Genomic DNA, 23931 nt, shown 5'->3' on the forward strand with positions numbered 1-23931 from the left:
CTGCCTCAGCCTCCCAAAGTGCTGGGATTGCAGGTGTGAGCCACCGCGCCTGGCCAAGGAAAGAACTTTCAATCTAATTTCATATCCGGCCAAACTAAGCTTCATAAGTGAAGGAGAAATAAAATCCTTAACAAATAAGCAGTTACTCAGACATTTCATCCCTATGAGGCCTGCTTTACAAGAGCTCCTGAAAGAAGCATTAAACATAGAAAGAAACATCCACTACCAGCCACTTCAAAAACATATCAAAGAGTAGACAGCATCGACATAATGAAGAAACTGCATCAACTAATGAGCAAAACAGCCAGCTAGTGTTAAAATGGCAGGATCAAACTCACACATAACAATATTAACCCTAAACGTAAATAGGCTAAATGCCCCAATCAAAGGACACAGACTGGCAAATTGGATAAAAAGCCAAAACCCATCAGTGTGCTGTATCCAGGAAACCCATCTCACATGCAAGGATACACAAATGCTCAAAATAAAGGGATGGGGGAAGATTTGTCAAGCAAATGGAGAGCAAAAAAAAGCAGGAGTTGCAATTCTCGTCTCTGACAAAATATACTTTAAAGCAACAAAGATCAAAAGAGACAAAGAAGGACATTACATAAAGATAAAAGGATCAATGCAACAAGAAGAGCTAACGATCCTAAATATACACACACCCAAGACAGGAGCACCCGGATACATAAAGCAAGTTCTTAAGGACTTACAAAGAGAATAGACTGCAACACAATAATAGTGGGAGATAACCCAATGTCAATATTAGACAGATCAATGAGACAGAAAATTAACAAGGATATCCAGGTCTTGAATTCAGACCTGGACCAAGCAAACCTAATAGACATTTACAGAACTCTCCATCCCAAATCCACAGAATATACATTCTTCTCAGCACATCACACCTACTCTAAAATTGACCACATAATTGGAAGTAAATCACTCCTCAGCAAATGCGAAAGAACAGAAATCATAACAAACAGTCTCTCAGACCACAGTGCAATCAAGTTAGAACTCACAATTGAGAAACTAACTCAGAACCGCGCAGCTTCATGGAAACTGAACAACTGGCTCTTGAATGTTGACTGGATGAAGAATGAAATGTACGCAAAAATAAAGATGTTCTTCGAAGCCAACGAGAATGAAGACACAACATACCAAGTCTCTGGGATACATTTAAAGCAGTGTCTAGAGGAAAACATATAGCAATAAATGCCCACATGAGAAGCAAGGAAAGATCTAAAATCGACACTCTATCATCAAATTTGAAAGAGCTAGAGGAACAAGATCAAAAAAAATCAAAAACTAGCAGAAGACAAGAAATAACTAAGATCAGAGCAGAACTGAAGGAGATAGAGACACCAAAAAAACCCTTCAAAAAATCAATATATCCAGGAGGTGATTTTTCGAAAAGATCAACAAAACAGACAGACCACTAGCCAGATTTAAAAAAAAGAAAATAGAGAATAATCAAATAGATGCAATAAAAAACGATAAAGGGGATATCACCACAGATTCCACAGAAATACAAGCCATCATCAGAGATTATTACAAACAACTCTATGCACATAAACTAGTAAACCTGGAAGAAATGGATAAATACCTGGACACTTGCATCCTCCCAAGCCTAAACCAGGAAGAAGTCGAAACCCCGAATACACCAATAAAAAGGGAAGAAGTTGAAGCAGCAATTAAAAGCCTACCACCCAAAAAAAGCCCAGGTTCAGATAGGTTCACAGCTGAATTCTACCAGACATACAAAGAGGGGCTGGTACCATTCCTTCTGAAACTATTCCAAACAATCTAAAAAGAGGGAATCCTTCCCAAATCATTTTATGAGACCAACATCAACCTGATACCAAAACCCGCCAGAGACTCAGCAAGAAAAAAAAACTTCAGGCCAATATCCATGATGAACATAGATGCAAAAATCTTCAATAAAATACTGGCAAACCGATCACAAGAGCACATCAAAAAGCTTATCCACCATGATCAAGTAGGTTTCATCCCGGGGACACAAGGCTGGTTCAACATACGCAAGTCTATAAATGTAATTCACCACATAAACAGAACCACAGACAAAAACCACATGATTATCTCAATAGATGGAGAGAAGCCTTTGGCAAAATTCAACAGACCCTTATGCTAAAAAAAACCCCAATAAAACAGGTATTGATACAACGTATCTCAAAATAATAAAAGCTATTAACGACAAACCAACAGCCAATATCATACTGAATGGGTAAAAACTGGAAGCATTTCCTTTGAAATCTGGCACGAGACAAGGGTGCCCTCTCTCACCACTCCTATTCAATATAGTATTGGAAGTTCTAGCCAGAACAATCAGGCAAGAAAAAGAAATAAAGGGTATTCAATTGGGAAAGGAGGAAGTCAAATTGTCTCTATTTTGCAGACGACATGATTGTATATCTAGAAGACCCCATCATCTCAGCCCAAAATCTCCTGAAACTGATAAGCAACTTCAGCAAAGTCTCAGGATACAAAATCAATGTGCAAAAATCACGAGCATTCCTATACACCAATAACAGACTTAAAGAGAGCCAAATCAAGAATGAACTGCCATTCACAAATGCTACAAAGAGAATAAAATGCCTAGGAATACAACTAACAAGGAACGTAAAGGATCTCTTCAAGGAGAACTACAATCCACTGCTCAACGAAATAAGAGAGGACACAAACAGGTTAGGAAGAATCAATATCGTGAAAATGGCCATACTACCCAAAGTAATTTACAGATTCAACGCTATCCCCATCAAGCTACCAATGACCTTCTTCACAGAAATCGAAAAAAAACACCTTAAACTTCATGTGGAACCAAAAGAGAGTCTGCATAGCGAAGTCAATTCTAAGAAAAAAGAAAAAAGTGGGAGGCATCACACTACCGTACTTCAAAGTATACAACAAGGCTACAGTAATCAAAACAGCACAGCATTGGTACCAAAAGAGAGATATAGACCAGTGGAACAGAACAGAGGCCTCGGAGGCAACACCACACATCTACAACCATCTGATCTTTGACAAACCTCACAAAAACAAGCAATGGTGAAAGGAGTCCCTGTTTACTAAATGGTGTTGGGAAAACTGGCTAGTCATGTGCAGAAAGCAGGAACTGGACCCTTTCCTGACACCTTACACTAAAATTAACTCCAGATGGATTAAAGACTTAAACATAAGACCTAACACCATAAAAACCCTAGAAGAAAATCCAGGCAAAACCATTCAGTACATAGGCGTAGGCAAGGACTTCATGACCAAAAAACAAAAAGCATTGGCAACAAAAGCCAAAATAGACAAATGGGACCTAATCAAACTCCACAGCTTCTGCACAGCAAAAGAAACAGTCATTAGAGTGAATTGGCAACCAACAGAATGGGAAAAAATTTTTTCAGTCTACCCATCTGACAAAGGGCTGATATCCAGAATCTACAAAGAACCAAAACAGATTTACAAGAAAAAAACAAACAAGCGCATTCAAAAGTGGCCAAAGGAAATGAACAGACACTTTACAAAAGAAGACATACATGAGACCAACAAACATGAAAAAATGCTCATCATCACAGGTCATTAGAGAAATGCAAATCAAAACTACATTGAGATACCACCTCACGCCAGTTAGAATGGCGATCATTAAAAAATCTGAAGACGGCCAGGCGCGGTGGCTCAAGCCTGTAATCCTAGCACTTTGGGAGGCCGAGGTGGGTGGATCACGAGGTCAAGAGATCGAGACCATCCTGGTCAACATGGCGAAACCCCGTCTCTACTAAATATACAAAAAATTAGCTGGGCATAGTGGTGCGTGCCTGTAATCCCAGCTACTCAGGAGGCTGAGGCAGGAGAATTGCTTGAACCCAGGAGGCAGAGGTTGCGGTGAGCCGAGATCATGCCATTGCACTCGAGCCTGGGTAACAAGAGAGAAACTCCGTCTCAAAAAAAAAAAAAAGAAAAAAGAAAAAAAAAATCTGGAGACAACAGATGCTGGAGAGAATATGGAGAAATAAGAACACTTTTACACTGTTGGTGGGAATGGAAATTAGTTCAACCATTGTGGAAGACAGTGTGGTGATTCCTCAAGGACCTAGAAATAGAAATTCCATTTGACCCAGCAATCCCACTACTGAGTATATATCCAAAAGATTATAAATCATTCTACTGTAAGGACACATGCACATGAATGTTCATTGCAACACAGTTTGCAATAGAAAAGACCTGGAACCAACCCAAATGCCCATCGATGATAGACTGGACAGGGAAAATGTGGCAAATATACACCATGGAATACTATACAGCCATCAAAAACGATGAGTTCGTGTCCTTTGTAGGGACATGGATGAACCTGGAAACCATCATTCTCAGCAAACTGACACAAGAACAGAAAAATCAAACACTGCATGTTCTCACTCATAGGCAGGTGTTGAACAATGAGAACACATGGACACAGGGAGGGGAGCATCACACACTGTGGTATGTTGGGGGGAAATAGGGGAGGGACAGCAGGGGGTGGGGAGTTGGGGAGGGATAACGTGGGGAGAAATGCCAGATATAGGTGAAGGGGAGGAAGGCAGCAAATCATACTGCCATGTGTGTACCTATGCAACAATACTGTATGTTCTTCACATGTACCCCAAAACCTAAAATGCAATAAAAAAAATTAAACAAAATAAAGCCCTCAATAAAAATAGGCCAGGTGCGGCGGTGGCTCACGCCTGTAATCCCAGCACTTTGGGAGGCCCAGGCAGGCAGATCACCTAAGGTCAGGAGTTCAAGACCAGCCTGGCCACTATGACGAAAACCCATCTCAAAATAATAAGTAAATAAATCAATAAATAATAAAAACATAAAATAAAAAGTAGACAAAAAATACTAAAAAGATGCTTTTTAGGCCGGGTGTTGTGGCTCACACCCGTAATCCAAGCACTTTGGAGGCCAACACAGGCGGATCACCTGAGGTCGGGAGTACAAGACCAGCCTGACCAACATGGTTGAACCCCATCTTTAAAAAAAGAAAGAAAGATGCTTTTTAAAAGAAGACATACGTGTGGCTAGCAAGCATATAAAAAATGCTCATCAATAATCATTAGAGAAATTCAAAGAAAAACCACAATGAAATATCATCTCTCACCAGTGAGAATGCCTAGTATTAGAAAGTCAAAGATAACAGATCCTGGCAAGTTTACACTGTTAGTGAGAGTGTAAGTAAGTTAGTTCAACAATTATGAAAAGCAATGTGAGAATTCCTCACAGAACTAAAAAGAGAATTACCTTTTGACCCAGCAATCTCATAATTGGACATATGTAGAGTAAAATATAAATTATTCTATTATAAAGACATATGCATCTTTATTGCAGCACAATTCACAACAGCAAAGACAGGGAATGAACCTAAGTGCTTATCAACTGTATACTGGATAAAGAAAATATGGTATGGTTGGGCATGGTGGCTAACACCTGTAATCTCAGCATTTTGGGAGACTGTGGCAGGTAAATTGCCTGAGCTTAAAAGTTTGAGACCAGCCAGGGAAACATAGCAACACTCTTTTTCTTTCTTTTTTTTTGAGATGAAGTTTCGCTCTTGTTACCCAGGCTGGAGTGCAATGGCTCGATCTCACCACAACCTCCGCCTCCTGGGTTCAAGCAATTCTCCTGCCTCAGCCTCCCAAGTAGCTGGGACTACAGGCATGTGCCACCATGCCCAGCTAATTTTTGTATTTTTAGTAGAGACAGAGTTTCACCATGTTGACCAGGATAGTCTCGATCTCTTGACCTCATGATCCACCCGCCTCGGCCTCCCAATGTGCTGGGATTATAGGCGTGAGCCACCGTGCCTGGCCACAACACTCTGTTTCTACAAAAAATACCAAAAAAAAAAAAAAATTTAGCCAGGCCTGCTGGTGTACACCTGTAGTCCCAGCTACTTGGGGAGCTAAAGCAGAAGAGGATTGCTTGAGCCCGAGAAGTTGAGGCTACAATGATCTGAGATAATGCCACTGTACTCCAGTCTGGGTAACACAGTGAGACACTGTCTTCGAAAATAAAATAAAAGGTTTAATAAAAATATGGTACATAAATATCATAAAATACTGTGTGGTCATTAAAACATACAAATACACACACACAATCATGTCATTTAAAGCAACATGGATGAAGCTGGAAACCACTCTGAGAAAACTAATGCTGCAGCAGAAAACCAAATGCATGTTATTTCTAAGAGCTGAATAATAAGAACACAGGAAAAGAGACATAAACAACAGACACTGAGGCCTAGTTGAGGTTGGAGAATGGAAGGACAAAGAGGATTAGAAAAAGGACCTGTTTGGTGCTATGCTTAGCAATTGCTGACAAAATAATCTGCACACCATACCCCCATGATACAATTTTAGCTGTATAAAAAACCTACATATGGCCAGGAGTGGTGGCTCACACCTGTAATCCCAACACTTTGGAAGGCTGAGGTGGGAGGATCACAAGGTCAGGGGTTTGACACCAGCCTGGCCAACAAGGTGAAACCCCATCTCTACTAAAAACACAAAAATTAGCTGGGCGTGGTTGCGTGTGCCTGTAATCCCAGCTACTCAGAAAGTGAAGCAGGAGAACTGCTTGAACCCAGAAGGCGGAGTTTGCAGTGAGCCTAGATCATGCCACTGCACTCCAGTCTGGGTGACAGAGCAAGACCCTGTCAAAAAAAAAAAAAAAAAAAACAAACCCTACCTGTGTACCCCTGAGCCAAAAATAAAAGTTAAACAAATAAAAATCTATGAGCGGGAAACAGTGCAATATAGGTGAAAGAACTAGTTTGTGCTACAGAGAGCTCAGGTGAAGGTACACTCTGTTGTATTTTTGTGTTTATGCAGGCAGATGAGATTAAGAACAGGTGGTCAAGAAGTCTCAGTTGGTAAGGAAAACAGGTTGCAGTTGCAAATTCATTGTCTGGGGGTGGGGATATGCAAGGAGACTTGTAGACATTTTGTATGTTTTTGCCAAGAAACACTAGAATCAAAAATGCTGTTGTAAAATGTCTCAGGGTGGTGTCTAGTCCTGGAAGACGTGTGGACATGTTAATATCTACTGGGTACACCTGTAAATGAGTGGAAATCCTGTGGTGACAGCTGTGAGAAAGGGGGTCTGCTATCAGAGTTCCTTTCCTCTAAGTTTTTATCCTCTCTCACCCTGGGAGGAGACCTGGAATCACAGGACAATGGGCAGTGTGATAGCCTGTGTATAGGAGAGCAGAGACTTCCATTCCCAGACAACCAGAGTTTTACTGCAGCCAGGCCTCTGTGGTATCTTTTTTCTTGTACCAAATCTGTAGAGTTTGCTTAACAACAAGCCATTCCCCAACATCAACTCATTGACTAACATTTGAATTTGAATTCGGACACCATCCAGAGTCAGCACAGACCCTGATTCAGGGCTCAGTCTCACAACATTGTCCTAATGCCAGATCCCAGTCACAATCCCCATAGGACTATCTATGCTTCTGAGCTACGCTGTAAAAACTGTGGACTCCCGTAAACTCCCTCAAGTTTCATAATCTGATAAACTACTCAGACAATTCAGCAAAACACTGTATTATAAAAAATACAATCCACAGAAAGTCAAATGTAAGAAATTTGGTCTGGCAAGGTGGCTCACGCCTGTAATGCCAGCGTTTTGGAAGGTCAGGGTAGGTGAATCACCTGAAATCACTAGTTCAAGACCAGCCTGACCAACATGGAGAAACCCTGGCTCTACTAACTATACAAAAAATTAGCCAGGCATGGTGGTGCATGCCTATAATCTCAGCTACTAGGGAGACTAAGGTAGAAGAATCGCTTGAACCCGGGAAAAAAAAAGAGAGAAGAGAGAGGAGAGTAGAGAGAAGGGAGAAGGGACAAGGGAAAAGGGAGGAAGGAGGAAGGAGATAGGAGGAAGGAGGAATGAGGAAGGGAGGGAGGGAGAGAGGAAGGAAGGAAGGAAGGAAGGAAGGAAGGAAGGAAGGAAGGAGAGAGACAAAGAAAAAAATGGGGAAAGATGAAGCACATAGATAATCCTGGTAAATAGTTGTGATTAATAAAATTCTCTATCCTTTGTGTTCTCCAAAAACAGTTTATGGAAAGAAACATGCTTTCCACTATGATTTAGTTGGTGCTCTTTTATCGTGTCTATTACAGAGCCAGAGATATAGACTGCACATTTTCTTTTTGTTCTCATTTTAAAAAATCAGCTGAGGCCAGGTGCGGTGGCTCACGCCTGTAATCCCAGCACTTTTGGAGGCCAAGGTGGGCGGATGACAAGGTCAAGAGATTGAGACCATCTGGCCAACATGGTGAAACCCTATCTCTACTAAAATACAAAAATTAGCTGGGAGTGGTGGTTCATGCCTGTAGTCCCAGCTACTTGGGAGGCTGAGGCAGGAGAATTGCTTGAACCCAGGAGGCAGAGGTTGCAGTGAGCCAAGATCATGCCACTGCACTCTAGCCTGGAGCCTAGCGACAGAGCGAGACCTGTCTCAAAAAAAAAAAAAAAAAAAAAAAAAATTAAGCTGAATTTTTCTTCAGTGGTCAAAATAAAATACTTTTTAATAAAACTTAAGTTTATCTCCTGCCCACAGGCTCCTGAACATTGAGCTACACTCCATCTGAGTCCAAATACAACCCCATTTTATATCCTTCCTAAGGACATGCTGATTTCAGGGTAAAATATTAATCTAGAATCTGAGTTTTTCACCCCCCATTTGCTATTTCCCTTCCACCTTCTTTCTAATCTTGTTTGTTCCTTCCTATTGAAGAAAGCCCTGGTCTGTCTGAACTTCGTAATTTTTACAGATTTTATAGTAGGTATTTACTTCTGTTGCAATACTCCTTTGGGATTTATTTATTAATTTTTTTTTTTTTTTGAGATGGAGTCTCATTCTGTCACCAGCCTAGAGTACAGTGGTGTGATCTCAGCTCACTGAAACTTCCTCCTCCCAAATTCAAGCGATTCTCCTGCTTCAGCCTCCCTAGTAGTTGGGATTACTGGTATGTGCCACCACACCCAGCTATTTTGTTGTATTTTTAGTAGAGACGTGGTTTCGCCATGTTGGCCAGGATGATCTCCATCTTTCAACCTTGCGATCTGCCCGCCTCGGCCTTCCAAAGTGCTGGGATTAAAGGTGCAAGCCACCACACCAGGTCTTTTTTTTTTTTTTTTTTTTTTTGAGATGACGTCTCACTCTGTCACCCAGGCTAGAGCACAATGGTGTGTTCTTGGCTCACTGCAACCTCTGCCTCCCAGGTTTAAGCAATTCTCCTGCCTCAGTCTCCCACGTAGCTGGGACTACAGGTGCGTGTCACCACACCTGGCTAATTTTTGTATTTTTAGTAAGTCGAAGTTTACTATGTTGGCCAGGCTGGTCTTGAATTCTTGACCTCATGAACCACTTGCCTTGGTTTCCCAAAGTGTTGGGATGACAGGCGTGAGCCACCACACCCGGCTGGAATTTAATTTTTTTACATAACTCTAACTTTGCTTTATTTTAAACAGTCTAGAAACTGCTTCAAAACAATAACAACTTCATCTTCACAAAAATACTATCAGTTCTTTTTCTTCTTAACCTTAACTGCATTTTCCTGGGTCCCCAGCTTTACAGGGTTCTGTAGTTTCTCTTCCATGGCTGGGGTGAGTAGGCTGGGACATCTGCAAGGGAGGCTCTTCAGAAAACAATTAATTGGGCTGTTAATAACCTTCTTTTGGAGGTATTAGACTCAAGCTCTGAATTCCATGTCAGAGTTATTTAAGCTGGTTTTTGAAACTACATGTGTGAAAAATTAAACAATATTATTCAAACACAATGTTCATCTAAAGGGACAAAATTATAAAGTGCTTAAATTTTATACCTCAATGAGAAAAGCAAAAATATTCCTTTTAGACAATATATGTCTTATTATATTTTTCCATTGAAAATCATGTAGTAAACAATTAGTCATATGGGAACATTTCTAGGAGGTATGAAGTTTTATCTCATAAATTTTAGCATGAAACTCACAAGTCCAGATAACAGGATACAGAACAGAGATATTCACTGTCACAAATTTACCCTGCAAAAAGAGGAAGTGATTTTTTTTTTTTCCCCCGAGACGGAGTTTCGCTCTTGTTACCCAGGCTGGAGTGCAATGGTGCGATCTCGGCTCACCACAACCTCCACCTCCCAAGTTCAGGCAACTCTCCTGCCTCAGCCTCCTGAGTAGCTGGGATTAGAAGCACGCACACCACCATGCCCAGCTAATTTTTTGTATTTTTAGTAGAGACGGGGTTTCACCATGTTGACCAGGATGGTCTCCATCTCTTGATCTCGTGATCCACCCGCCTCGGCCTCCCAAAGTGCTGGGATTACAGGCGTGAGCCACCGCACTCGGCGGAAGTGATATTTTTATGACTATATGTAACTCACCAATTATCTACCAAATTATCATGTGGAAATTTTTTTTTTTTGAGATGGAGTTTCACATTTTCACCCAGGCTAGAGTGAAGTGGGACAATATCAGCTCACTGCAAACTCCGCCCCCTGGGTTCAAGCGATTCTCCTGCCTCAGTCTCCCTAGTAGCTGGGATTGTAGACGCCCACAACCACACCCGGCTAGTTTTAGTATTTTTAGTAGAGACTGGGTTTCGCCACATTGGCCAGGCTGGTCTCAAACTCCCACCTCCGGTGATCCACCAGCCTCGGCCTCTCAAAGTGCTAGGATTACAGGCGTTGAGCTACTGTGCCTGACAGGAAAGGTACTTATTTTCTACAGCCAAAACGCAGGAGAGATTTTCCCTATTGTTTTTCTTGGAAGCATTTTAAAATCAGCCTTGGAATTCTGCTTGAAATCACCCAGTCATAAAAGACACACCTGAAAAAATTCCTAAACTCAGCCGGGCGCGGTGGCTCATGCCTATAATCCCAGCACTTTGGGAGGCCGAGGTGGGTGGATCACGAGGTCAAGAGATCGAGACCATCCTGGTCAACAAGGTGAAACCCCGTCTCTACCAAAAAATACAAAAATTAGCTGGGCATGGTGGCGTGTGCCTGTAATCCCAGCTACTCAGGAGGCTGAGGCAGGAGAATTGCCTGAACCCAGGAGGCGGAGGTTGCGGTGAGCCGAGATCGCGCCATTGCACTCCAGCCTGGGTAACAAGAGCGAAACTCAGTCTCAAAAAAAAGAAAAAAATTCCTAAACTCATTTTGGGAAAGAAAAAGGTAAATAATAATTTTTAAGAAATGAAGAACATGATTAGTTTTTGAAATGCACACCTTTATGCCCTTTGTAAGTATTATAAGTATTTTCTTACCTTTTAAACTCTACGAATAAAATGCGATTTACACTTAAAAAAACTAAAGTCGGCCTGGCACTGTAGCTCACACTTACTGTAATCCCAATACTTTGGGAGGTGGGCGGATCACAAGGTCAGGAGATGGAGAACATCTTGGCCGACATGGTGAAACCCCAACTCTACTAAAAATACAAAAATTAACCCGACGTGGTGGCGCATGCCTGTAGTCCCAGCTACTCTGAAGGGTTGAGGCAGGATAATCGCTTGAACCCGTGAGGCAGAGGTTGCAGTGAACCGAGCGCCACTGCACTCCAGCCTGGGCGACGAGAATGAAACTCTGTCTCAAAAAAAAAAAAAAAATGAAAGAAAGAAATTACTACACTGGAGGAAACAAAATTCAGGCTTAACCAACGATAAACTTCCAAGTAAGCTCTGATTTCAAAACCAGGAAATTTGTACGCTCAAGGTGAAAATTAAAAAACTACATAAATGGGCTGGGCGTGGTGGCTCACGCCTGTAATCCAAGCACTTTGGAGGCCAAGACGGGCGGATCACCTGAGGTCGGGAGTTCAAGACCAGCCTGACAAACATGGTGAAACCCCGTCTTTTAAAAAAAGAAAGAAAGAAAGAGGGAGGGAGGGAGGAAGGAAGGAAGGAAGGAAGGAAGGAAGGAAGGAAGGAAGGAAGGAAGGAAGGAAAAGAAAGAAAGAAACTGCATAAATGGACCTAACTGATTAATGAATTTGGTTTGGTTATTTCCTTTTTTCTTTTAGATGGAGTTTCGCTCTTGTTACCGAGACTGGAGTGCAATGGCGCGATCTCGGCTCACCGCAACCTCCGCCTTCTGGGTTCAGGCAATTCTCCTGCCTCAGCCTCCTGAGTAGCTGGGATTACAGGCACGCGCCACCGTGCCCAGCTAATTTTTTGTATTTTTAGTAGAGACGGGGTTTCACCATGTTGACCAGGATGGTCTCGATCTCTTGACCTCGTGATCCACCCGCCTCGGCCTCCCAAAGTGCTGGGATTACAGGCGTGAGCCACAGCGCCCGGCAAATTTTTAATAGGAGAAAAGAGAAACTGAGAACCCCATAAACCAAACCAAGTATCTTCCCATTCATGACCCGCACCTCGAGTCAGGATTCTCCCCTGATGATCCTCCCGTTGTCCCTGGGACAGACAATCTGGAAAAGACGCGGCGCTGCGGGTGCAGAGCTGCCCAGAGAGGCTCCAGGCCAGGGCACAGTCACTGCCCAGCCGCCATCCTTTTGCTGAAGGGGACTCAGGTCGAGCTGGGCAAGGAGTACTGGGGCACGGATTGTGGAGCTGACTGGGGGGAGGCCTGAGTTCGCCACAGCCACTTCCCATCGGTTCCAACACGCCCCTTCCCCTCTCTCAGAAGGTCGAACAGGTACTCACACCATTTCTAGGTATCCGGGGGTCCTGACGTCTTAGCTGTGGATCTCCAGCCCCAGCAGGTGACAAGGCCACAGAGACTGGGCCTCTAGTCGCAGAGAAAACAGAACAGCAAAAACGAGACCCAAAACTTCCGCACCGGCCAGAGACAAAGCCCGGACCAAATCCCCAAAGCCACCCTTTCCGCTCCTGCTGCTGCCTGATTGGTTCCCAGGGAAAGGTCGCTGATTGGATAAGTTTTAAGACCCTGCCCCTGGGAGAGACAATCTGGAAGAGACGTTTAAGACCCTGCCCCCCACCCCCACCCCCCAACAAGGGTCCTGAGTGACAGAAGACATGACCAAATGATGGCTGAATTAAGAAAGAGTGACAGCTGAAGGTGCAGCCTTTTCAGGCAGGGCTTCCTCCCTGAGCTGAGCCAGGACCACCCCAGAGGGTGTTTGCCTTTAGCCTTGTGCATAAGGTCTCCTGTATTTGTAAATACAATATATGGTTGCTCACACATGAAAAGAATAAAATAACAATTATTTTTAAATTTCAGCTTTTATAATCTTCCTGGCTTCTGGTCCATTGAGCAGGCAGCCTGAGATTGTTTTGTTTTGTTTTGTTTTGTTTTGTTTTGTTGCGACAGTCTTGGCTCTGTTGCCCAGGCTGGAGTACGATGGCGCGATCTCGGCTTACTGCAAACTCTGCCTCCTGGGTTCCAGTTATTCTTCTGCGGAGTAGCAGGGATTACAGAAATGGACCATCATGCCCAGCTAATTTTTTCGCATTTTAGTAAAGATGGGGTTTGATGATGTTGCCCCGGCTGGTCTCCAACTCCTGACTGTAAGGTCTGACCTCGCCCCCATCAATAGCATGGTAATCTCTGTGACCTACACCTACACCCTAGATGAGTTTCTGAAAGAACCGATCAACCCCTGCAGTACCTAACTAACTTGAGACATTCTTCTATTTTTTATTCAGGCCTCAACTGACAAGGTCATTGGAATTTGTAACCGACCTTGGCCAACCTCATTATGCCACACCCTACGACCCCCTCCCAGCTTGCAGAAAACCCACCCTAAACTTAACTTTTGTAATTTTCCACTGCCTCCCCCACAACCTATAAAACCAACCCCTATCCCACCGCCCTTTGCTGACTTCATTTGCAACCTCAGCCCCCCTGCACCCAGGTGAATAAACAGCCATGTTGCTCACACAAAGCCTGTTTGGGGGTCTCTTCATTCAGAGCGTGCAAGTTTACACTGACCTCAGGTGATCTGCCCAACTTGGCCTCCCAAAGTGCTAGGATTACAGACATGAGTCACCACACCCCGATAACTTGATACTTTATTGTATTTTATTAATTTATTTTTTGAGACGGAATCTCTGTCACCCAGGGTGGAGTGCAGTGGTGCTATTGTGGCTCACTGCAACCTCCGCCTCCTGGATTCAAGCAATTCTCTGCCTCAGCCTCCCGAGTAGCTGGGAATACAGGTGGTCACCACCACGCCTGGCTACTTTTTGTATTTTTAATAGAGATGGGGTTTCACTGTCTTGGTCAGGCTGGTCTCGAACTCCTGACCTTGTGATTCACCTGCCTCCGCCTCCTAAAGTCCTGGGATTACATTCATGAGCCACTATACCTGGCCAACCTAATTTTTTTTTTTTTTTTTTTTTTTTTTTAGATGGAGGCTCACTCTGTCACCCAGGCTGGAGTGCAGTGACACCATGTTGGCTCACCTCAACTTCCACCTCCTGGGTTCAAGCGACTTTCCTGCCTCAGTCTCCTGAGTAGCTGGGGCTACAGGCGTGCGCCACCATGCCCGGCTAATTTTTTTTATTTTTTAGTAGAAAAGGAGTTTCATCATATCGGATAGGCTGGTCTCAAACTTCTGACCTCAATCCTCCTGCCTCGGCCTCGCAGTGCTGGGATTACAAGCATGAGCCACGGTGCCCAGCCCAACCTAAGATTCTTAAAAGGACATAATCCTTCAAAATAAAATGTGAGCCACGTGTAAATTTTAAATTTCCTACTAGCCAAACATTAAAAACAAGAAACATACCAGGCGCAGTGGCTCATGCCTGTAATCCCAGCACTTTGGGAGGCTAAGGCAGGCAGATAATGAATTTAGGAGATTAAGACCATCCTGGCCATGGTGAAACCCAGTCTCTACTAAAATACAAAAACTAACCTAGGGTGGTGGCACATTCCTGTAATCCCAGCTACTCAGGAGGCTGAGGCAAGAGGATTGCTTGAACGTGGGAGGCCAAGGTTGCAGTGAGCCGAGATCTTGCCATTGCACTCCAGTCTAAGCAACAGAATGAGACTCTGTCTCGAAAAAAAGAAAAAGAAAAAAAATTGATTATATCAGCAGTCTACAATAATTTATTGTAATAACCATAATTATGAGTACTAACATACACTTAGATGTATTAGATGTTTGAAATTACTTACAATTTTTAACTATTAATAGTATATTTATGTAAATATAAGTTAAGAAGGTCCAACATTATTTTTATTGTATTATTATTTACTTTTTTTTTGAGATGGAGTCTATCTCTGTTGCCCAAGTTTGAGTGCACTGGTGCTGTTATAGTGAACCCCAAGTTTGTCTTCAAAGAAACAGTATGTCACTATGTTCACCTCTCTTATTTTTTAAATCTCTATTTTAAAGCTTAACTTCCTTGTAATTCCAGTAAACAACCTTCTCCACTGGTTCATGAGTAGTTCACATCTGTTCCCCCAGCCCCCCGCTCCATCCTTACTCATCCCACTCACCTGATAACCCCTAGCTACTTTTATCTGACACGCCCTTAAATCATTCTTCCCACCAAAACACCCACTCTGCCACTCCAGCTTGGACCCCTGCTCTTTTTTAAATAGTCAATCGGGATTAGTCTGGCTTGTGCAGTCTAACCCTAGCCAATATGGGACGACACAGGACACAGCAGCAGGGACGACCCCTTGTCAGGCATAAGTACCCCTGTCCCGCCTTGTCCAAATGTGCGGCAGTTATCATTGCTCCATCCTTGCACCCTGCACCCTTTTATAGAAATAAACTGCCTTGCTGAGAGGACATATATTTGAGTGCTATTTCCTTTGTGGCATCAAAATTTTACTTATAACAGCGCAATCTGGGCTAACTGCAACCTTTGCCTCCCTGGTTCAAGTGATTCTCCTGCCTCAGCTTCACAAGTAGCTGGGACTACAGGCACACACAAACATACCTGGTTATTATTACTTTTTTTTTTCTGGTAGAGACAGGGTTTCGCCACGTTGGTCAGGCTAGTCTTGGACTCCTTACCGCAAGTGATCTGCCTGCTTTGGCCTCCCAAAGTGCTATGATAACAGGCATGAGTCATCACATCTGACCCAAACATCGTTTTTAATTTGACAATGCTTCCCATCTAATTCAACATATCAAATACATTTATTTATTATACATTTAGATGCTGCATTAGCCCTCTGTAGCATCCAAAACTTAGGGGTCAAAAACAAAAGACAACTTATTTTTTTGAAACAGACTCTCACTCTGTCTCCCAGGCAGGGGTGCAGTGGTGCAATTTCGGCTCACTGCAGCCTCCACCTCCTGAGCTCAAGGGATTCTCCTGCCTCAACCTCCCAAGTAGCTGGGAGTACAGGCGCCCACCACCAACCTCAGCTAATTTTTGTATTCTTAGTAGCGACAAGGTTTCACATGTTAGCCAGGCTGGTTTTAAACTCCTGACCTTAAATAATCTGCCCAACTTGGCTTCCCAAAGTGCTAAGATTACAGGTGTGAACCACTGTGCCCGGCCTTTTTTTTTTTTTTTTTTTTTTTTTTGATATAGACTCTCCCTGTTTTGTACATGCTGGAGTGTGGTTGAACAGTCTCAGCTCACTACAAACACTGTTCACTTTCTGAGTTCAAGTGATTCTCCTGCCTCAGCCTCCTGAGTAGCTGGGACTACAGGTGTCTGCCTCCACACCTGGCTAATTTTTTGTAGTTTTAGTAGAGATGGGTTTTCACTATGTTGGCCAGGCGGGTCGTGAACTTCTGACCTTGTGATCCACCTGCCTCAGCCTCCCAAAGTTCTGGGATTACAGGTGTAAACCACATCACGCAGCAAAAGAAGACAATTTTTTTTTTTTTTTTTTTTGAGATGGAGTTTCGCTCTTGTTACCCAGGCTGGAGTGCAATGGCGCGATCTCGGCTCACCGCAACCTCCGCCTCCTGGGTTCAGGCAATTCTCCTGCCTCAGCCTCCCGAGTAGCTGGGATTACAGGCGCGCGCCACCGTGCCCAGCTAATTTTTGTATTTTTAGTAGAGACGGGGTTTCACTTTGTTGACCAGGATGGTCTCAATCTCTTGACCTCGTGATCCACCCGCCTCGGCCTCCCAAAGTGCTGGGATTATAGGTGTGAGCCACTGCGCCCGGCCAAGAAGACAATTTTTAAGCAGAAATTTGATATCGGGCCGGGCGCGGTGGCTCACGCCTGTAATCCCAGCACTTTGGGAGGCCGAGGCGGGTGGATCACGAGGTCAAGAGATTGAGACCATCCTGGTCAACATGGTGAAACCCCGTCTCTACTAAAAATACAAAAATTAGCTGGGCACGGTGGCGCGCGCCTGTAATCCCAGCTACTCGGGAGGCTGAGGCAGGAGAATTGCCTGAACCCAGGAGGCGGAGGTTGCGGTGAGCCGAGATCGCGCCATTGCACTCCAGCCTGGGTAACAAGAGCGAAACTCCATCTCAAAAAAAAAAAAAAAAGAGAAAGAAATTTGATATCGGGAAGTCTGTCAAATATGTCAAACGGTTAAAAATACTTTTTGCACCAGGCACGATGGCTCACCCCTGTAATCCCAGCACTTTGGGAGGCCGAGGCGGGCAGATAACGAGGTCAGAAGATCAAGACCATCCTGGCTAACATGGTGAAAGCCTGTCTCTCTTAAAAATACAAAAAATTAGCCAGGCATGGTGGTGGGTGCCTTTAGTCCCAGCTACTTGGGACGCTAAGGCAGGAGAATCACTCGAACCCAAAGGCAGAGGTTGCAGTGAGCCGAGATCGCACCACTGCACTCCAGCCCGGGTGACAGAGTGAGACTCTGTCTCAAAAAAAACAAAAAACTTTTTGACAGCCAGGCATGGTGGCTCACGCCTGTAATCCTAGCAATTTGGGAGGCTGAGGTGGTCAGATTACCTGAGTGTTAGAGACAAGCTGTGAAGGCTGACCCCTTTACCCCTCTGATTGCTCTGCAACTGCACTCCTGAACCCCTACCTAGGCGCCACATGAAGGCTGCCAGATGTGTGGCAATTATGCAAAGCCTGATTACAGCCATCTGGGCAGCTCAAGGGAAAACATATGTTGGTTATCCATACTTGTAAATTCCTGTTTGACACATATCTGTAAAAAATCCTGGTTTCTGTCTTTTTTTTTTTAAGACTGCCATTGCAAAAGTCACAGGATGATGTATTGTAGGTCTGTTGCAAGTTAACAAACTATCTCTGTGCCTGTTACCAGTGAATAGATTATGCCCCTCTCATCCTATATAAACCCCTGATTTTGTAAGCTCAGGGCTGCCTCCTCTGACTGTTACGGAGCAGCCTGGCAGGTAAATAAAACTTTTTTTTACCTGACTTTGGGTCTATTCTCATTTCTCTCGGCTACCCTTACACTGAGTTCAGGTGTTCAAGACCAGCCTGACCAACATGGTAAAACTCCATCTCTAGTGAAAATACAAACATAATTTGGGTATGGTGGTGGGCACCTGCAATCCCAGCTACTCTGAAGGCTGAGGCAGGAGAATCATTTGAACCTGGGAGGCTGAGGTCGCAGTGAGCCGTGCCACTGCACTCCAGCCTACACGACAGAGTGAGACTGTCTAAATAAATAAAAATGAAAATACCTTTTTTTTTTTTTTTTTTAATAAAGACGGGTTTCACCATGTTGGTCAGGCTGGTCTTGAACTCCTGACCTCAGGTGATCCACCCGCCTTGGCCTCCAAAGTGCTTGGATTACAGGTGTGAGCCACTACACCTGGCCGAAAATACTTTTTTTATATTTGTGGGCTGTTTATGATTTTCAACACTGACTAAACGTAGTGTGCCTGAACAAACGTCTTACCTTGATGTCAAGCGACTATAGACAGATGTGCTCGAAAGACATTTTATTTATTTCTTTTCTTTTCTTTTTCTTTTCGAGAGTGAGTCTCACTGTCGCTCAGTCTGGAGTGCAGTGATGATGTGATCTCGGCTCACTTCAATCTCAGCCTTCTGGGTTCAAGTGATTCTCCAGCCTCAGCCTCCTGAGCCGCCAGAATTACAGGCACATGTATGCCACTGTATCCAGCTAATTTTTGCATTTTTAGTAGACACGGGGTTTCACCATGTTGGCCAGGTTGGTCTCCATCTTCGGTCCTCAGTTGATCCACCTGCCTCAGCCTCCCAAAGTGCTGGGATTACAGGTGTGAGCCATAGTGCCCAGCCAGAAGACATTTCATTCTGCTACAATTTAGCAAAATATTTGAGTATATCTTGAGGTTGTCTTTTGATTTCTTTTTTTTTTTTTTTTTGAGACATAGTTTTGCTTTGTCTTTTGTGCTGAAATGCAGTGGCGTGATCTCAGCTCTCTGCAAACTCATCTTCCTGGGTTCAAGAGATTCTCGTGTCTCAGCCACTCGAGTAGCTGAGAAAAGAGGCCTATGCCACCATGTCCAACTGATTTTTCTATTTTTAGTAGATATGGGATTTTGCCATGTTTGCCAAGCTGGTCTCAAACTCCCAACCTCAGGTGATCTGCCCACCTCAGCCTCTGGAAGTGTTGGGATTATAGGCATAAGCCATCACCTGGCCTATATTTTGATTTTTAAAAAGGCAGAGCACAGTCAAAAGCTATTACTCACGCCTGTAATCCCAGCACTTTAGGAGCCCAAGGTGGACAGATCATCTGAGGTCAGGAGTTCAAGACTAGCCTTGCAAACATGGCAAAACCCTGTCTCTACTAAAAATAGAAAAATCAGCTGGGCATGGTGGTAGGTGCCTATACTCCCAGCTACTTGGGAGGCTGAGGCAGTAGAATCACTTGAGCTTGGGAGGCAGAGGCTGCTTTGAGCCAAGATCTCACCACATCACTGCAGGCTGGGAGACAGAGCAAGATTCCGTCTCAAAAAACAATTTTTTTGACCCCTAACTTTTGGATGCTACAGAGGGCCAATTCAGCATCTACAAGTATGATAAAAACATGATATATAAATGTATTTGATAGGTTGAATTAGATGGGAAGCATTGTCAAATTAAAAATGATATATGAGTCAGGTGTGGTGACTCACGCTTGTAATTCTAGCACTTTGGGAGTCCAAAGCAAGTGGATCACTTGAGGTCAGGAATTTGAGACCAGCCTGACCAACATGGTGAAGCCCTGTCTCTACTACAAATACAAAAAGTAGCCAAGCGTGGTGGCGGGCACCTGTAATCCCAGCTACTCGGGAGGCTGAGGCAGGGAGAATCACTTGAACCCAGGAGGCGGAGGTTGCCATGAACCAAGATAGCGCCATTGCGCTCCAGCCTGGACCACAGAGTGAGACTCTGTCTCAAAAAAACAAAAGAAAACAAACAAACAAAAAACAGCTCATGTATTATCTGCTTCTGAAGTCTAGTATTACTAAATGCAGGAAAGCTTTCATGCATTATGGCAAAGCATGTTTTCACCAGGTAAAGAAAGCCTTTAATAATCTACTTAAACCCTTTATAATCTAGAACACAAACATTGAGTCTTCTTGCCATCTACACTGAAGCAAGACTTCAAGACTTTGAGCATTGGGTTGATAGTCTCACAATTCAGAAGGGCCTATCCAAACCCTTGCAATTGTAAACCCATAGAAGATCTTATGACAATGCTAACCAGGAAAGTTTCTCCTCAAAGGAGATGGCAATCTTGATGTAGACAGCTTTTTTTCCCCACAAGATTAAAAATCAAGACTGTCTGCTATCATGACAGCCTTAGTTCACAGTTTTCTAATGGCTCTATAAACAACAGATATAAAAAAGGGGGTCTCATGTGCACTCATAAAATATAATTGTATGTAGAGAATTTTGCAGCCAACATTATCTATATGATATTTGGGTTTTTTTTCTTCTTTATTTAAAGGCAACAGCTGGATTTTTTTTTTTTCTTTTTTTGAGATGGAGTCTCTCTCTGTCACTCAGGCTGGAGTGCAGTGACGGTATTTCGGCTCACTGAAACCTTTCACCTCCTGAGTTCAAGTGATTCTCCTGCCTCAGTATCCCAAGTAGCTGGGATTACAGTCGCCCGCCACCACGCCCACTAATTTTTGTATTTTTATTAGAGATGGGGGTTTCACCTGAGATTAGGAGTTCAAGACCAGTCTTGGCCAGGCTGGTGTTGAACTCCTAACCTCAGGTGATTCGACTGCCTCAGCCTCTTAAAGTGCTGGGATTACAGGTGTGAGCCACTGCACACAGCTGGCCAGTAGAAAATTTCAAATTCACATGTGGCTCACATTGTATTTCCAAAGACCGTGTCCTTTTTTTTTTTTTTTTTTTTTTTTGTATTTTTTTTACACTCTCAGCAAGAAAGGATTGTGACCTTTAAAAATCTCAGTTTGGCCAGGCGCAGTGGCTCACGCCTGTAATCCCAGCACTTTGGGTGGTGGAGGTGGGTGGATCACAAGGTCAGGAGTTCAAAACCAGCCTGGCCAAGTAGGTGAAACCCATCTCTACTAAAAACACAAAAAAAGTAGCCCGGCCTAGAGGCAGGCGCCTGTAATCCCAGCCACTTGAGAGGCTGAGGCAGAGGATTGCTTGAATCCTTAAGGCGCAAATTGCACTGAGCCAAGATTGCGCCACTGCACTCCAGCCTGAGTGACAGAGAGAGACAATCTCCAAAAAAAAAAAGTCTCAGGTTAGCCGAGAGCGGTAGCTCACGCCTGTAATTCCAGCACTTTGGCTGAGGTGGGTGGATCGCCTGAGGTCAGGAGTTCGAGACCAGCCTGGCTGACATCGTCAAACCCCATCTCTACTAAATGCAAAAAAATTAGCCGGGCATGGTGGTGTGTGTCTGTAATCCCAGCTACTTGGCAGGAGAATCACTGGAGCCCGGGAGGCGGAGGCTGCAATGAGCTGAGATGGCACCATTCCACTCCAGCCTGGGCGACAGAACTCCGTCTCAAAACCAAACCAAACCAAACAATCTCAGGCTCTCTGCCCAAAGGACCAGAAGCCTGGAAGCTTATAAAAGCTGAAATTTGGGCTGGGCGCGGTGGCTCACGCCTGTAATCCCAGCACTTTGGGAGGCGGAGACAGGTGGATCACCTGAGGTCAGGAGTTTGAGACCAGCCTGGCCAACATGGTGAAATCCTGTCTCTAAAAAAAAAAAAAAAGCTGAAATTTGAAAATAATTGTTATTCTATTATTTCCATGTGTGAGCAGCCATATAGTATATTATTACAAATACACAAGACCTTACACGCAAGGCTAAAGGCAAACACCCTCTGGGGTAACCCTGTCTCAGCTCACGGAGGAAGCCCTGCCTGAAAAGACTGCACCTTCAGCTGTCACTCTATCTTCAAAATCAGCCAGCCTTTGGTCTTCTGTCACTCAGGGCCCTAGGGATCGGCGGGGGTGGGGGTGTCTTAAAGCTTATCCAATCAGCGACGCTGCCCTGGGAACCGTCCAATCAGGCACGCAGCTGGAGCGGAAAGGGCGGCTTCGGGGATGTGGCGGCGGCTTTGTCTGTTGCTGCAGCCGGAATTGCGGGTTTCGTCTTCGCTGTTATGTGTCCCCTGCAAGTAGAGGCCCAGTCTCAGTGGCATTCTGACCTATTGGTACTGGAGATCCACAGCTAAGAAGACAGGATTCCCTGGAAGCCTAGAAATGATGTGAGTGCTGGGTCCGACCTCTGGAGAGAAGGGAAGGGGCTTGTTGGAACCGGTGGGAAGTGGCTGCGGCGGACTCAGGCCTCCCCGCAATCAGCTCCACAATCTGTGGCCGGAGTTCTCCTTGCCCAGCTCAGCCTCAGTCCCCTTCAGCAATAAGATGGCGTCTGCTCAATGACTGTGCCCTGGCCTGGAGCCCTCTCTGGGCAGGTTTGCAGCCGCAGCGTAGCTTGTCTTCCAGATTGTCTCTCCCAGGGACCACGGTGGGGGGGCGAAGGTCGTCAGGGGAGAATCCTGACTCGGGGTGCGGGTCACGAATGGGAAGATCTTTGGTTTGGTTTATGGGGTTCTTAGTTTCTCTTTTTTCTCTATTAAAAATTTATGGGCGTTATTGCGAGAATTTTTTTTATGACTGGGTGATTTCAAGCAGAATTCCAAGGCTTCACTTTTAAAATGCTACCAAGAAAAACAATAGAAAAAAATCTCTCCTGAATTTTGGCTGTAGAAAATGAATACATTTCCGGTCAGGCACAGTAGCTCACTCTGTAATCCTAGCACTTTGAGAGGTCAAGGCGATTGGATCACCTGAGGTTGGGAATTTGAGACTAGCCTGGCTAACGTGGTGAAACCCCGTCTCTAGTAAAAATACAAAAATTAGCCTGGCGTGGTGGTGGGCGTCTATAATCCCAGCTACTGGGGAGGCTGAGGCAGGATAAGAATCCCTTGAATCTGAGAGGTGGAGGTTGCAATGATCCAAGAACACACCATTGCACTCTAGCCTGGGTGACAGAGTAAGACTTTGTCTCAAATAGTAATAATAATAATAACAACTAAATAAATAAATAAATAAATTCCAAAAGAGTATTGCAACAGAAGGAAATACCTACTGTAAGATCTATACAAATTGCAAAGTTCAGGCCAGCAAGGGCTTTCTTTTATAGGAAAGAAACAAGATTGCAAAGAAGGTGGAAGGAAAATGGCAAATGGGAGGTAAAAAAAATTAGATTCTAGATTAATGTTTTACCCTGTAATTAGTATGTCCTTAGGAAGGACATAAAATGGAGTTGTATTTTGACTCAGTTGGAGTGTAGTCCAATGTTCAGGAGCCTGTGGGCAGGAGATAAACTTAAGTGAAGTTTGATTTAAAAGTATTTTATTTTGACCACTAAAGAAAAATTCAGCCGATTTTTTAAAATGAGAACAAGGAGAAAATGTGCAGTCTATCTCTGACTATATGATAGGTAAGAAAAAAAAGCACCAGCTAAGTCATAATTGAAAGCATGTTTTTTCCATAAACTGTTTCTGGAGAACACAAAGGATAGAGAATTTTATTAATCACAGCTATTTACCAGGATTATC

The 23931-nt window shown here is 43.9% G+C and overlaps 1 pseudogene; it reads right to left on the minus strand.

The window, feature by feature from the left end:
- Window positions 1-12899, minus strand: part of LOC105727611 (zinc finger protein 98-like) — a 41170-nt pseudogene extending 28271 nt beyond the window's left edge.
- Between the last annotated feature and the right edge of the window lie 11032 nt (window positions 12900-23931).

This window comes from Aotus nancymaae, unplaced genomic scaffold (assembly GCF_030222135.1).
Source record: "Aotus nancymaae isolate 86718 unplaced genomic scaffold, 86718_ANA_hifiasm-v0.15.2.pri h1tg000115l, whole genome shotgun sequence".
Lineage (NCBI taxonomy): Eukaryota > Metazoa > Chordata > Mammalia > Primates > Aotidae > Aotus > Aotus nancymaae.